This window comes from Oncorhynchus keta, chromosome 11 (assembly GCF_023373465.1).
Source record: "Oncorhynchus keta strain PuntledgeMale-10-30-2019 chromosome 11, Oket_V2, whole genome shotgun sequence".
NCBI classification, from domain to species: Eukaryota; Metazoa; Chordata; class Actinopteri; order Salmoniformes; family Salmonidae; genus Oncorhynchus; species Oncorhynchus keta.
In genome coordinates, this window is record NC_068431.1 from 22,007,266 (window position 1) to 22,018,663 (window position 11,398).

Here is an 11,398-nt window from a genome sequence, read left to right on the forward strand (position 1 = left end):
ACTGTCTCCATACACTGGAAATATTAGTTGTGCATGGTTGTTTGACAACCATAATAATAACCAAGACTAAGAATCAAGATGTTAATTAAATAATGTGTATAGCCATAATGCAGCAATTGGTTTGCACTTTGCAGCATTGACCTTTCAATGCCATCTGTTCGTCTGAATATGGGACATTACATTGACAAACTGACAGTCACTGAGGGATATAGCACAATAATGACACAACATCCACATAGAAAATAAGAGCCATGATGAGGTAACCAGAAATACAAGATAACCGAGTTTATTATCATCAATAGGCTATTTAACCCATGTGTAGTCTTAACATTCTGTATACTCCCTTTGTCCTAAGGGTAAAAAATGACCCGTCTTCACTAAACCCCCAAAATAAAGCAGCTTAATTGAATTTTAAACCCCCAATCTATTTTGTGTTTAGAAACAACTTGTCATTCATCATAAACTTTGTGAATATCTGGGTTTTCCCTCTTCACAATGCAGAAAGACTGCATTTAAAATCAGTGGACACCACTCGTTTTTATTACAACACACCTATCATAATTTTCTTTACTTAAAAGAGGTTTGTTATTTTTATTATTGCTAAAGGTACTAGGTGTAAACATGATTTTTGTTTTGCAAGAGATAGCACGTGTATAGCCTAAGAAAGTAGCATACATGTGCAGAAAGTAGTTTTGAATGCATTTTATTGAAGAGAAACAAGTCTTTAACTTTTTTGGCAATATAGTGATATATTATTATATACTGTACAATGAGGAATTCAACTACAAAATACTAGTTCTCCCATTTCTTAACCATTGCCCCCTGCCCACAAGGTATAAGCAACAATAAAATAAGATAGATACAAAACAAAAATGTGAAGAACATAAATCAATCAACTCTAATCAGCACATGTAGGACTGTAACGACTCTCGTGAGTTGAAGAAGGAGACCAAGGTGCAGCGTGGTAAAAGTTCATGACTTTTAATAAACTGAACACTGCAACAAAATAACAAAGTTGAAAAACACGAAAGCGCACAGTTCTGTCAGGCAACAAAACAGCTAAACAGAAAATAACTCCCCACAAAACCCAAATGGAAAATCACAACTTATATATGATCCCCAATCAGAGACAACGATAGACAGCTGCCTCTGATTGGCAACCACACTAGGCAAAAACAACAAAGAAATAGAAAACATAGATTCTCCCACCCGAGTCACACCCTGACCTAACCAAACAGAGAATACATACGGATCTCTAAGGTCAGGGCGTGACAAGGACAGTATGCAAGTGTGTGTGCATGGACTTTGCAGATGTATTTCTCACATGTGCAGCACATAGTATTTGTTTTACAGTCCTTCTTTGGTGGGCAGAATTGGCATCTCCTCCTCTTGCCTGCCCCAGCTGCAGCCTCAGGTGGATCAGAACAAGATTCAGCCCCCTGAACAGCTTTAACAAGCAATGCAAAGGCTGCTGTGCAGGGGAGGTGCTCCCTTCTTTGAATGTGTGGGGTTACAAGTGCCTTACCCAGCTGCTCCAGGAACACCCTCCTCTTGTTCCACTTATCAGGCATCCAGGTAGGGTTGATCTTGTTCCATATCATGAAGGCATTGTATAAGGACACATCAATGATGTTATGGAAGATGACCAGGGGCCAGCGGGCAGTCATCCTCATACAGCTGTAAGTTCCAATTACCTTGTCCAGGTTGTCCACACCTCCTTTGTTGTGGTTGTAGTCCAGGATGATGGCTGGCTTCCTCACGATCACTGATCTTAGCCATTTTGTGCAGTGTGCTCAGGAGGACCACATTCCTGTTCCTCTTTGGGAGGTAAGAAACTAGAGTGGTGGTGGGGGTGAAGGCAAACTTTGAGAAGGCCTTTCTCCCCCTTGTTGCGAGGAGTGCAGGGGGAGCTCAGGCTTGTTCTTTCTAACTGTGCCAACCATGGTGATCTTCCTCTTCAAGAGCTGCTGGCTGAGTTCAATCAGTAGCACACATTGTCTCAATTTCTCATTGTGTGTGTCTTTGTGGTTTTTGTGGTGTGTAAATGATTTTATAACTACCAGGTCAAAAATGACGCAAAGACAATCTTTGTACCCTGGTGGTGTACAGCTTTCATTGAAATATGAACAAAGGCGATGTTTCACTTTTTCAAATTTCTGGGTCACTCTAGGAAAAGTCAACAAATTTCAAGTTTAAACAATATCATTTAGGGGGTTGTCTCTGCTGTTAAACATAGTGGCGGGTCAATTTTGACCCTTAAGACAACACAAGGGTTCAAACCCTTCTGCAAAGGCATATTTTTTGACAAACCATTTTCAGCAAATGTACACCTAAATACCAATGTAGGAAAGATACACAAGCGATGGCCTCCGATGGACGTATATTTAATTTCATCCGACAAAATGACATGTGTTACATTACCAAAAGTATGAAGACAACTGCTCGTCGAACATATCATTCCAAAGTCATGGGCATTAATACAGAGTTGGTCCCCCCTATGCTGCTTTAACAGCCTCCACTCTTCTGGGAAGGCTTTCTACTAGATGTTGGAACATTGCTGCAGGGACTTGCTTCCATTCAGCCACAAGCATTAGTTAGGTTTGACACTGATGTTAGGCGATTAGGCCTGGCACGCAGTCGGCATTTCAATTTATCCCAAAGGTGTCACGCCCTGATCTGTTTCACCTGTCCTTGTGCTTGTCTCCACCCCCCTCCAGGTGTCACCCATTTTCCCCATTATTCCATGGGTACTTATACCAGTGTTCTCTGTTTGTCTGTTGCCAGTTTGTTTTGTTTCTTCAAGCCCTACCAGTGTTTTTCCTTCTGTTCCTGTCTAATGATTCTTCCTGTTTTGACCTTTTCTGCCCGCCCTGACCCTGAGCCTGCCTGACATCCTGTACCATTGCCCCACTACTCTGGATTACCGACCTCTGCCTGCCCTGACCCTGAGCCTGCCTGCCGTCATGTTCCATTGCCCCACTACTCTGGATTATCGACCCCTGCCTTGACCTGTCCTTTGCCTGCCCCTGTTGTTGTAATAAACATTGTTACTTCAACACAGCCTGCATTTTGGTCTTACCTGAAACGTGATAGTACGAACTGGCCACAGACAAACAGAGAACACAGGTATAAGTACCCAGGGGATAATGGGAAAAATGGGCGACACCTGGAGGGGGGTGGAGACAAGCATAAGGACAGGTGAAACAGATCAGGGCGTGACAAAATATATTTGATGAGGTTGAGATCTGGGCTCTGTACAGGCCAGTCAAGTTCTTCCACGCCGATCTTGACAAACCACTTCTGTACAGACCTCGCTTAGTGCATGGGGGCATTGTCATGCTGAAACAGGAAAAGGCCTTCCCTAAACTGTTACCACAAAGTTGAAAGCACAGAATCGTCTAGAATGTCATTGTATGCTGTAGAGTTAAGATTTTCATTCACTGGAACTAAGGGGCCTATCCCAAACCATGAAAAACAGCCCAAGACCATTATTCCTCCTCTACCAAATTAACAGTTGGCACTATGCATTGGAGCAGGTAGCATTTCCCTGGTATCTGCCAAACCCAAATCGTCCCTTGGACTGCCAGATGGTGAAGTTTGATTCATCACTCCAGAGAACACGTTTCCACTGCTCTAGAGTCCAATGGCGGAAAGCTTTACGCCACTCCAGCCGACGCTTGGCTTTGAGCATGGTGATTTTAGGCGTTTGTGTGGCTGCTCGGCCATGGAAATCCATTTCATGAAGCTCCCAACAAACAGTTATTGTGCTGACATTGCTTCCAAAGGCAGTTTGGAACTCAATAGTGAGTGTTGCAACCGAGGACAGACAATTTTTACGCACTACGCGCTTCAGCACTCGACAGTCCCGTTCTATGAGATTGTGTGGCCTATCACTTTGTGGCTGAGCCGTTATTGCTCCTAGACTTTCCACTTCCCAATAACAGCACTTACAGTTGACCGGTGCAGCTCTAGCAAGGCAGAAGTTTGACGAACTGACTTGTTGGAAAGGTGGCATCCTATGACGGTGCCACGTTGAAAGTCACTGAGCTCTTCAGTAACGCCATTCCACTGCCAATGTTTGTCTATGGAGATTGCATGGCTGTGTTCTCGATTTTATATACATGTCAGCAAAAGGTGTGGCTGAAATAGCCGAATCCACTAATTTGAAGGGGTGTCCACATACTTTTGCATATACAGTGCATTCGGAAAGTAACATTTTGTTACTTTACAGCCTTATTCTAAAGTGGATTAAAATAAATTATCATCAATCTACACACAATACCCAATAATGATAAAGCAAAAACAGGTTTTTAGAAATGTCTGCAAATCTATTGAAAATAAAAAACAGAAACACCTTATTTACTTAACTTCATATGGCTGCAGGGGCAGTATTGAGTAGCTTGGATGAAAAGGTGCCCATTGTAAACGACCAGCTCCTCAGTCTCAGTTGCTAATATATGCATATTATTAGTAGTATTGGATAGAAAACACGGAAAAGTTTCCAAAACTATCTAAATATTGTCTGTGAGTATAACAGAACTGATATTGCAGGCGAAACCCTGAGGAAAATCAAAGCAGGAAGTGGCTTCTATTTTGAAAACTCCATGTTCCATAGCCTCCCTTTGCTCCATTTAAAGGGATATGAACCAGATTCCTTTTCCTATCGCTTCCTCAAGGTGTCAACAGTCTTCAGACATAGTTTCAGGCTTTTATTTTGAAAAATGAGCCAGAACGATAACATCGTGTCAAGTGGTCGGTCACATGAGTTTTGCTTGCGCAACAGAATTTGGATAGCCATTGTTTTCCCCTCTCTTACTGTGAAAGACATTTGCGGTTGATATATTATCGATTATATATTTTAAAAACAACCTGAGGATTGATTATAAAAAACATTTGACATGTTTCTGTGAACATAATGGAAACTATTTGGAATTTTCGTCTGCGTTGTCGTGATCACTCTTTCCTGTGGATTTCTGAACATAACGCGACAAACAAACGGAGGTATTTTGGATATAAAAATCGTCTTTATGGAACAAACTGAACATTTGTTGTGTAACTGGGAGTCTCGTGAGTGAAAACATCCGAAGATCATCATAGGTAAACTATTCATTTGATTGCTTGTCTGATTTTCGTGACCGAGCTACCTGATGCTAAGTGTACTTAATGTTTTATCGTGCGATCGATAAACTTACACAAACGCTTGGATTGCTTTCGCTGTAAAGCATAATTTCAAAATCTGACACGACAGGTAGATTAACAAAAGGCTAAACTGTGTTTTCCTATATTGCACTGGTGATTTCATGAATATAAATATTTATAGTAATATTTATTGTATGTTGCGCTATGCTATTCAGCGGTTGTTGATGACACTTATTGCAGCCATAACAGGTTGACCTGTTATGGCTGCAATAAGTGTCATCAACAACCGCTGAATAGCATATTCAGACCCTTTGCTATGAGACTCAAAATTGACCTCAGGTACATCCTGTTTCCAATGGCCATCCTTGAGATGTTTCTACAACTTGATTGGAATCCATCCTGTCGTACATTGAATTGATTGGACATGATTTGGTAAGGTACACACCTGTCTATATAAGGTCCTACTGTTGACAGTGCATGTCAGAGCAAAAACCAAGCCACGAGGTCGAAGGAATTGTTCGTAGAGCTCCGAGAAAGGATTGTGGCAAGGCACAGATCTGGGGAAGGGTACCAACACATTTCTGCAGTATTGAAGGTTCCCAAGAACACAGTGGCCTCCATCATTCTTAAATGGAAAAAGTTTAGAACCACCAAGACTCTTCCTAGAGCCTGTTTGGAGTTTGGAAAAAAGCACCTAAAGGACTCTCAGACCATGAGAAACAAGATTATCTGGTCTGATGAAACAAATATTGAACTCTTTAGCCTGAATGCCAAGAGTCATGTCTGGAGGAAACCTGGCATCATCCCTACGGTGTAGCATGGTGGTGGCAGCATCATGATGTAGGGATGTTTATCATCGGCAGGGACTGGGAGCCTAGTCAGGTTCGAAGGAAAGATGAACGGAGTAAAGTATAGAGAAATGCTTGATGAAAACCTGCTCCAGAGCGCTCAGTTACTCAGACTGGGGCGAAGGTTCCCCTTCCAAAAGGACAACGACCCTAAGCACACATTCAAGACAGCGCAGGAGTGGCTTTGGGAATAATCTCTAAATGTCCTTGAGTGGCCCAGCCAGAGCCCGATCAATCATCTCTGGAGAGACATGAAAATAGCTGTGCAGCAACACTCCCCATCCAACCTGACAGAGCTTGAGAGGATCTGCAGAGAAGAATGGGAGATTCTCCCCAAATGTTGTCTTTATTTTATTTAACCCTTATTTTACCAGGTATGTCGACTGAGAACACATTCTCATTTACAGCAACGACCTGGGGAATAGTTACAGGGGAGAGGAGGGAGGATGAATGAGCCAATTGTAAATTGGGGGTGATTAGGTGGCCATGATGGTATGAAGGCCAGATTGGGAATTTAGCCCGGATACCGCTACTCTTATGATAAGTGCCATGGGATCTTTAGTGACCACAGAGAGTCAGGACACCCATTTAACGTCCCTTCCAAAAGATGACATCTGGTCTCCCATCCAGGGACAGACCAGGACCAACCCTGCTTAGCAAGCCAGCAGTGGGATGCAGGGTGGTATTCTGCCAATCACTACAAACAACACAATGTACAGGCCTGAGAACTGTGTAGAGTGGGATCAGTGGCTGCCTATAGTTGCATCATTCATTTAGAGCAGTTGCATCATTCATTTAGAGCATTTAGAGCATTTCAAGTCACACATTATTTTTTTTTGTACCTTTATTTAACCAGGCAAGTCAGTTAAGAACAAATTCTTATTTTCAATGACAGCCTAGGAACAGTGGGTTAACTGCCTGTTCAGGGGTAGAACGACAGATTTGTACCTTATCAGCTCAGGGATTTAAACTTGCAACCTTCCGGTTACTAGTCCAACGATCTAACCACTAGGCTACCCTGCCACCCACATTTGCTAGTTAAACATACACTATGGAAGTTTAATTGCTAAGGATTTGCCTCAAAGTTTGTATTGAGTGTTGGCTGTATGTGATATACGGATTACATGATAGAATGTTGATCATTATCTTATTTAATTAAAACATTGAATTATCGAATTTAAACATAAAGCCTCTCATTACAACGACAGAATCCTCATTTTCTTTCCAGGAGGTCATTGTTGGATAATATTTTTGTCAATTTATGGTATCCCCTCTGGCTCAGAAGCACCCCACAAGAAAATAGTATATTTATCTCACAGCAAAGTGGAAGAGGAAGATGCCACAGAAGAGGCCGGCAATGAGCAGGAAGAGATTGACCGCCGTGGCGCTGGTCATCTTGACCATCAGGGGCATGAAACTGTACAGGGCATATATGCAGAGGGCGTAGGCCGCAAACAGTACGACTGTGGAGGGAGACACCAGGGTTTGTGTTCATTAGGCACCAAACGGAAGAAAATGGTCGGAAGCAAAGTAAAATGATGAGGGACTGTCTGGACTATTTTGGTTTCCCGTTTCAAAACATTTTTACAATATACCCTACTGAACAAGGCCCATAGCCCAATCTCTAAGAAGGGAATTCTACTGGACTACAAGGGGAAGGTTTCAAACAAAGCTCTATCTGTAAAACTATTGCACAGAGCATGTGACTAGGGCAGTGGTCACCAACCTTTTCTGAGTCAAGATCACTTTCTGAGTGATGCAATATGCAAGCCAAGATTTTTTCAACATGACAGTAGCAGTCGAAAGTTTGGACACCAACTCATTCCAGGGTTTTTCTTTATTTTTACTATTTGCTACATTACAGAATAATAGTAAAAGCATCAAAACAATGAAATAACATATATGGAATCATGTAGTAACCAAAAAACTGTAACCAAAACACAGAAAGATCCAGGAGAGCATCATCAGCACTGGGATCGCAAAGCAGTCCAGCAGATGCAACTGATTGTATACAAGGCAACTGAAAGACAATTGACTATTCATTTGTTGCACATCTGGAAGAAATGTATCACCTAGGTCCTAGAAATATTCATTACTAAGCCATCCTTCACCCAAAATACACAGTATGCTGTCACGTCCTGACCATAGAAAGCCTTTATTTTCTATGGTGGAGTAGGTCAGGCCGTGACTGGAGGGTGTTCTAGTTTATTATTTCTATGTGTAGTCTAGTTTTTGTATTTCTATGTTGGCCTGGTATGGTTCCCAATCAGAGGCAGCTGTTTATCGTTGTCTCTGATTGGGGATCATATTTAGGTAGCCTTTTCCCACCTGTTATTTGTGGGATCTTGTTTTGTATTGTTGCTTTTGAGCCCTACAAGGCTGTACATTCGTTTGTTTGTTTCTGTAAATTTGTTTTTGTTGCTGGTTCTCATTCAAATAAATGATGATGAACCCAAGTCACGCTGCGCCTTGGTCTACCCATTTTGACCAGCGTTACATATGCACCGGTTTGAGTAATTTCTTACATGAATTACATTGGTTCGCCTTCACCACTGCTTCGTTTGCCTCCACGTCCGTCAGTCCCATAAGTAAATACCACCACCATATTGTTTTTAAAATCTGTAACATATTCCTATCACCTGTTGAAACAGCAAAGTGAGAATCCAGAGTGAGACTAAAATATTTAGCAGAGTTAGCAGCAGCGTTGTTTAAGTCAAAACGGTTTGAAACGTGAAATGACTACCTGTACTACAAGGAATCAAGGAAGGATGCATTTCTAAATGATTCCAACAGGGCCCCTGCAATTAATGAGGGAGGTCGATTAAGGTGAACAGCGGTCCACCGGCACTATGGCGCATGAAGTGAACTGGCAAAAGATGTGAGGGAGGAGCGCCCTTCTCAAATCGAACAGTATTCTGCTCCGCTCGGGCATGTTGTCATCAAGGTAGCATGATGCATCGTTCAAAAACATACAACATCCCTTTGCTATAAAAGATATGTTAGAATTTTCAAACTAGTTTTCATTGCGAAGGCAGATTAAGCATTTTTATCAAAAGGAGAATCCTACTCATTACTCCACTTTTGTTTTCACCTGACTTTGCTGTCGGCCAAAACGGGTCACCTGGCTCAAACCTGGGAGGCAGCCTCAATGAGGAAGGCCTCAATAATATTAGCATTTTCGGACCAAAAATGAATGTAAATCAAAATGGGATGTTTAGCATTTGCATGCTAGCATGGTTAGCATTAGCATGTTTAGCATTGGAGGCGGCAGCCTCTGACCTTCCCTGAGGCTGAGCGATGCGGTGTAGGTGAATAGCAGCAGGACGTAGTTGAGGAAGCTCTGGAGAATAGGAGTCTCCAAGTCTTTCTGGTTCAAGGTTCTGGCAGCTGACCACCATGCCACAAATCAGCATGGACAGGGCCTGGCCCATGGCGATGGTCTCCAGCCATGTTAACATCAATCAACAAATCACTTTAGTGTATGTAGAATAATATATATACAGTGGGGAGAACAAGTATTTGATACACTGACGATTTTGCAGGTGTTCCTACTTACAAAGCATGTAGAGGTCTGTCATTTTTATCATAGGTACACTTCAACTGTGAGAGACGGAATCTAAAACAAAAATCCAGAAAATCACATTGTATGATTTTTAAGTAATTAATTAGCATTTTATTGACATATTTGTAATTTGAACCAATGAGAAGAAAGAAGATGGCATAACCTTTGACGATGAGAAGACTTCCTTAAGTCTCTCTTCCTATGGCCATAAGGGTGCAATCATTTCTTTGTGGAGGGTTTCAGAGTAGAGATTTTGATCTGATTATGTCATTTGAAACTTTGTTTTATTTTTTGACCAGTAGTAATGTTTTTTTATATGAAACTCTCATGGAGAATTATGGGTTAAAAATGGGGCGAAGGTGGGTTTATAAAAAACTGTCATAAGGTTATTTTGAAACTCCCACTATTTTGGCTTAACTAATGTTTAGTAATCTAGCAAAGTTTTATTTTCCCTTAGGTAGTCAGCTGTTGTTGTATGCAGTGTAATACATTTAACACAACAAGGCTGTGAAATTGATATAATAGTATTATTATATTTTGTTGTTGAATAAGGTTATAAAATAGCAAGAATAAGTTTAATGATGGTAGACTTATGTTAAGTATTTACAACATATTTTAAGCCAACAGGACAGGGATATATTAAATCTGTGGTGATTCAGGATCATTGAGAGCATCGAGATATCCTTAATCAAACTATGTAATAACCTTAGAGATTACTACCATAGACATGTTGATTTTTCTAAAATCCATGAGTTCAGACAGGGAGACAGTGAGACATTTAGTCTATATTTGGAAACAACCTATATTTGATACTGACGGTTGTGGGAAGGAGCAACAGGCAGATAGTAGAAAAGGCAGACGGAGAAGGGCTCCCCCGCCCTATGCTGAGGCCTATGGTGACATTGATGGTTTGGGAGTATTAGGAGAAGGGGGAGGGGGAATGAGTAAGCTAGAGAGAGAGAGCAGAAGGAATTTGAGGAGAATGAGAGGGAGAGACTGGAAGTGAGGAGCAGGAGACCTGGAGAGTTGCGAAGGTTATAATCTCATAATAAGCCAGGATTGAGAGTAGATAGAAGGGACACAGAATAGTTAGATGACAGTGAGAAGATAACCCAATTCCCACTCATAACCTTACCCAACCCCAGAGCTGGGGATGGAGCATAACCAGACACGATAGAAGTCTATAGGGCATGGACACAGAGGGATGTAGCAAGGGCATTAGAAGGAGTCACACATCCTAAAACAGGAATAGAGGGATTCAGAAGAGATTTGGTACAATGATAAGTTGCCCATACTACCTAAGTCATTGTTTAGATATGCAGAGCCATGTATCAACCGGAGGGATGGTAGATGGTACAGGTAATTAGACAACACTTTGTAGCATACGGAATAACTAACTATTCAAAAAAAATGTTCACGTTGTGTTATTTGTGCACAGAATAAGCACCAGGGTAGACAGAAAGAGGAAGGATGGTAGAGCAGGTTAGGAAACACTGCAGGTTAGGAAAGACGTTGTGGCCTATGTGATAACGAACTACTTATATTTTTTAAATTATAGATAAATATAGCAAATGGGTAGAAGCGTTCCCAACTTACCTGGCGGACACAATTATGGTAGTTCAAATATTAGGTCAAGATATTATCCCTAGAGTTGGTTTACTAGGATCTATATCTTCAAATAATGGATGACATTTTAGCTAATCAGGTAGAACAAATAGAATGCCAGAATTAGGGACCAGAACAGGTAGACATAGAAGTTGAAGATATACTAGCAGAACACATGAGAAGACTGTTTGGTAACCAAATCTGTATGTCCAATATTTTGTGTCCAACAGGTGAATTACAGGAG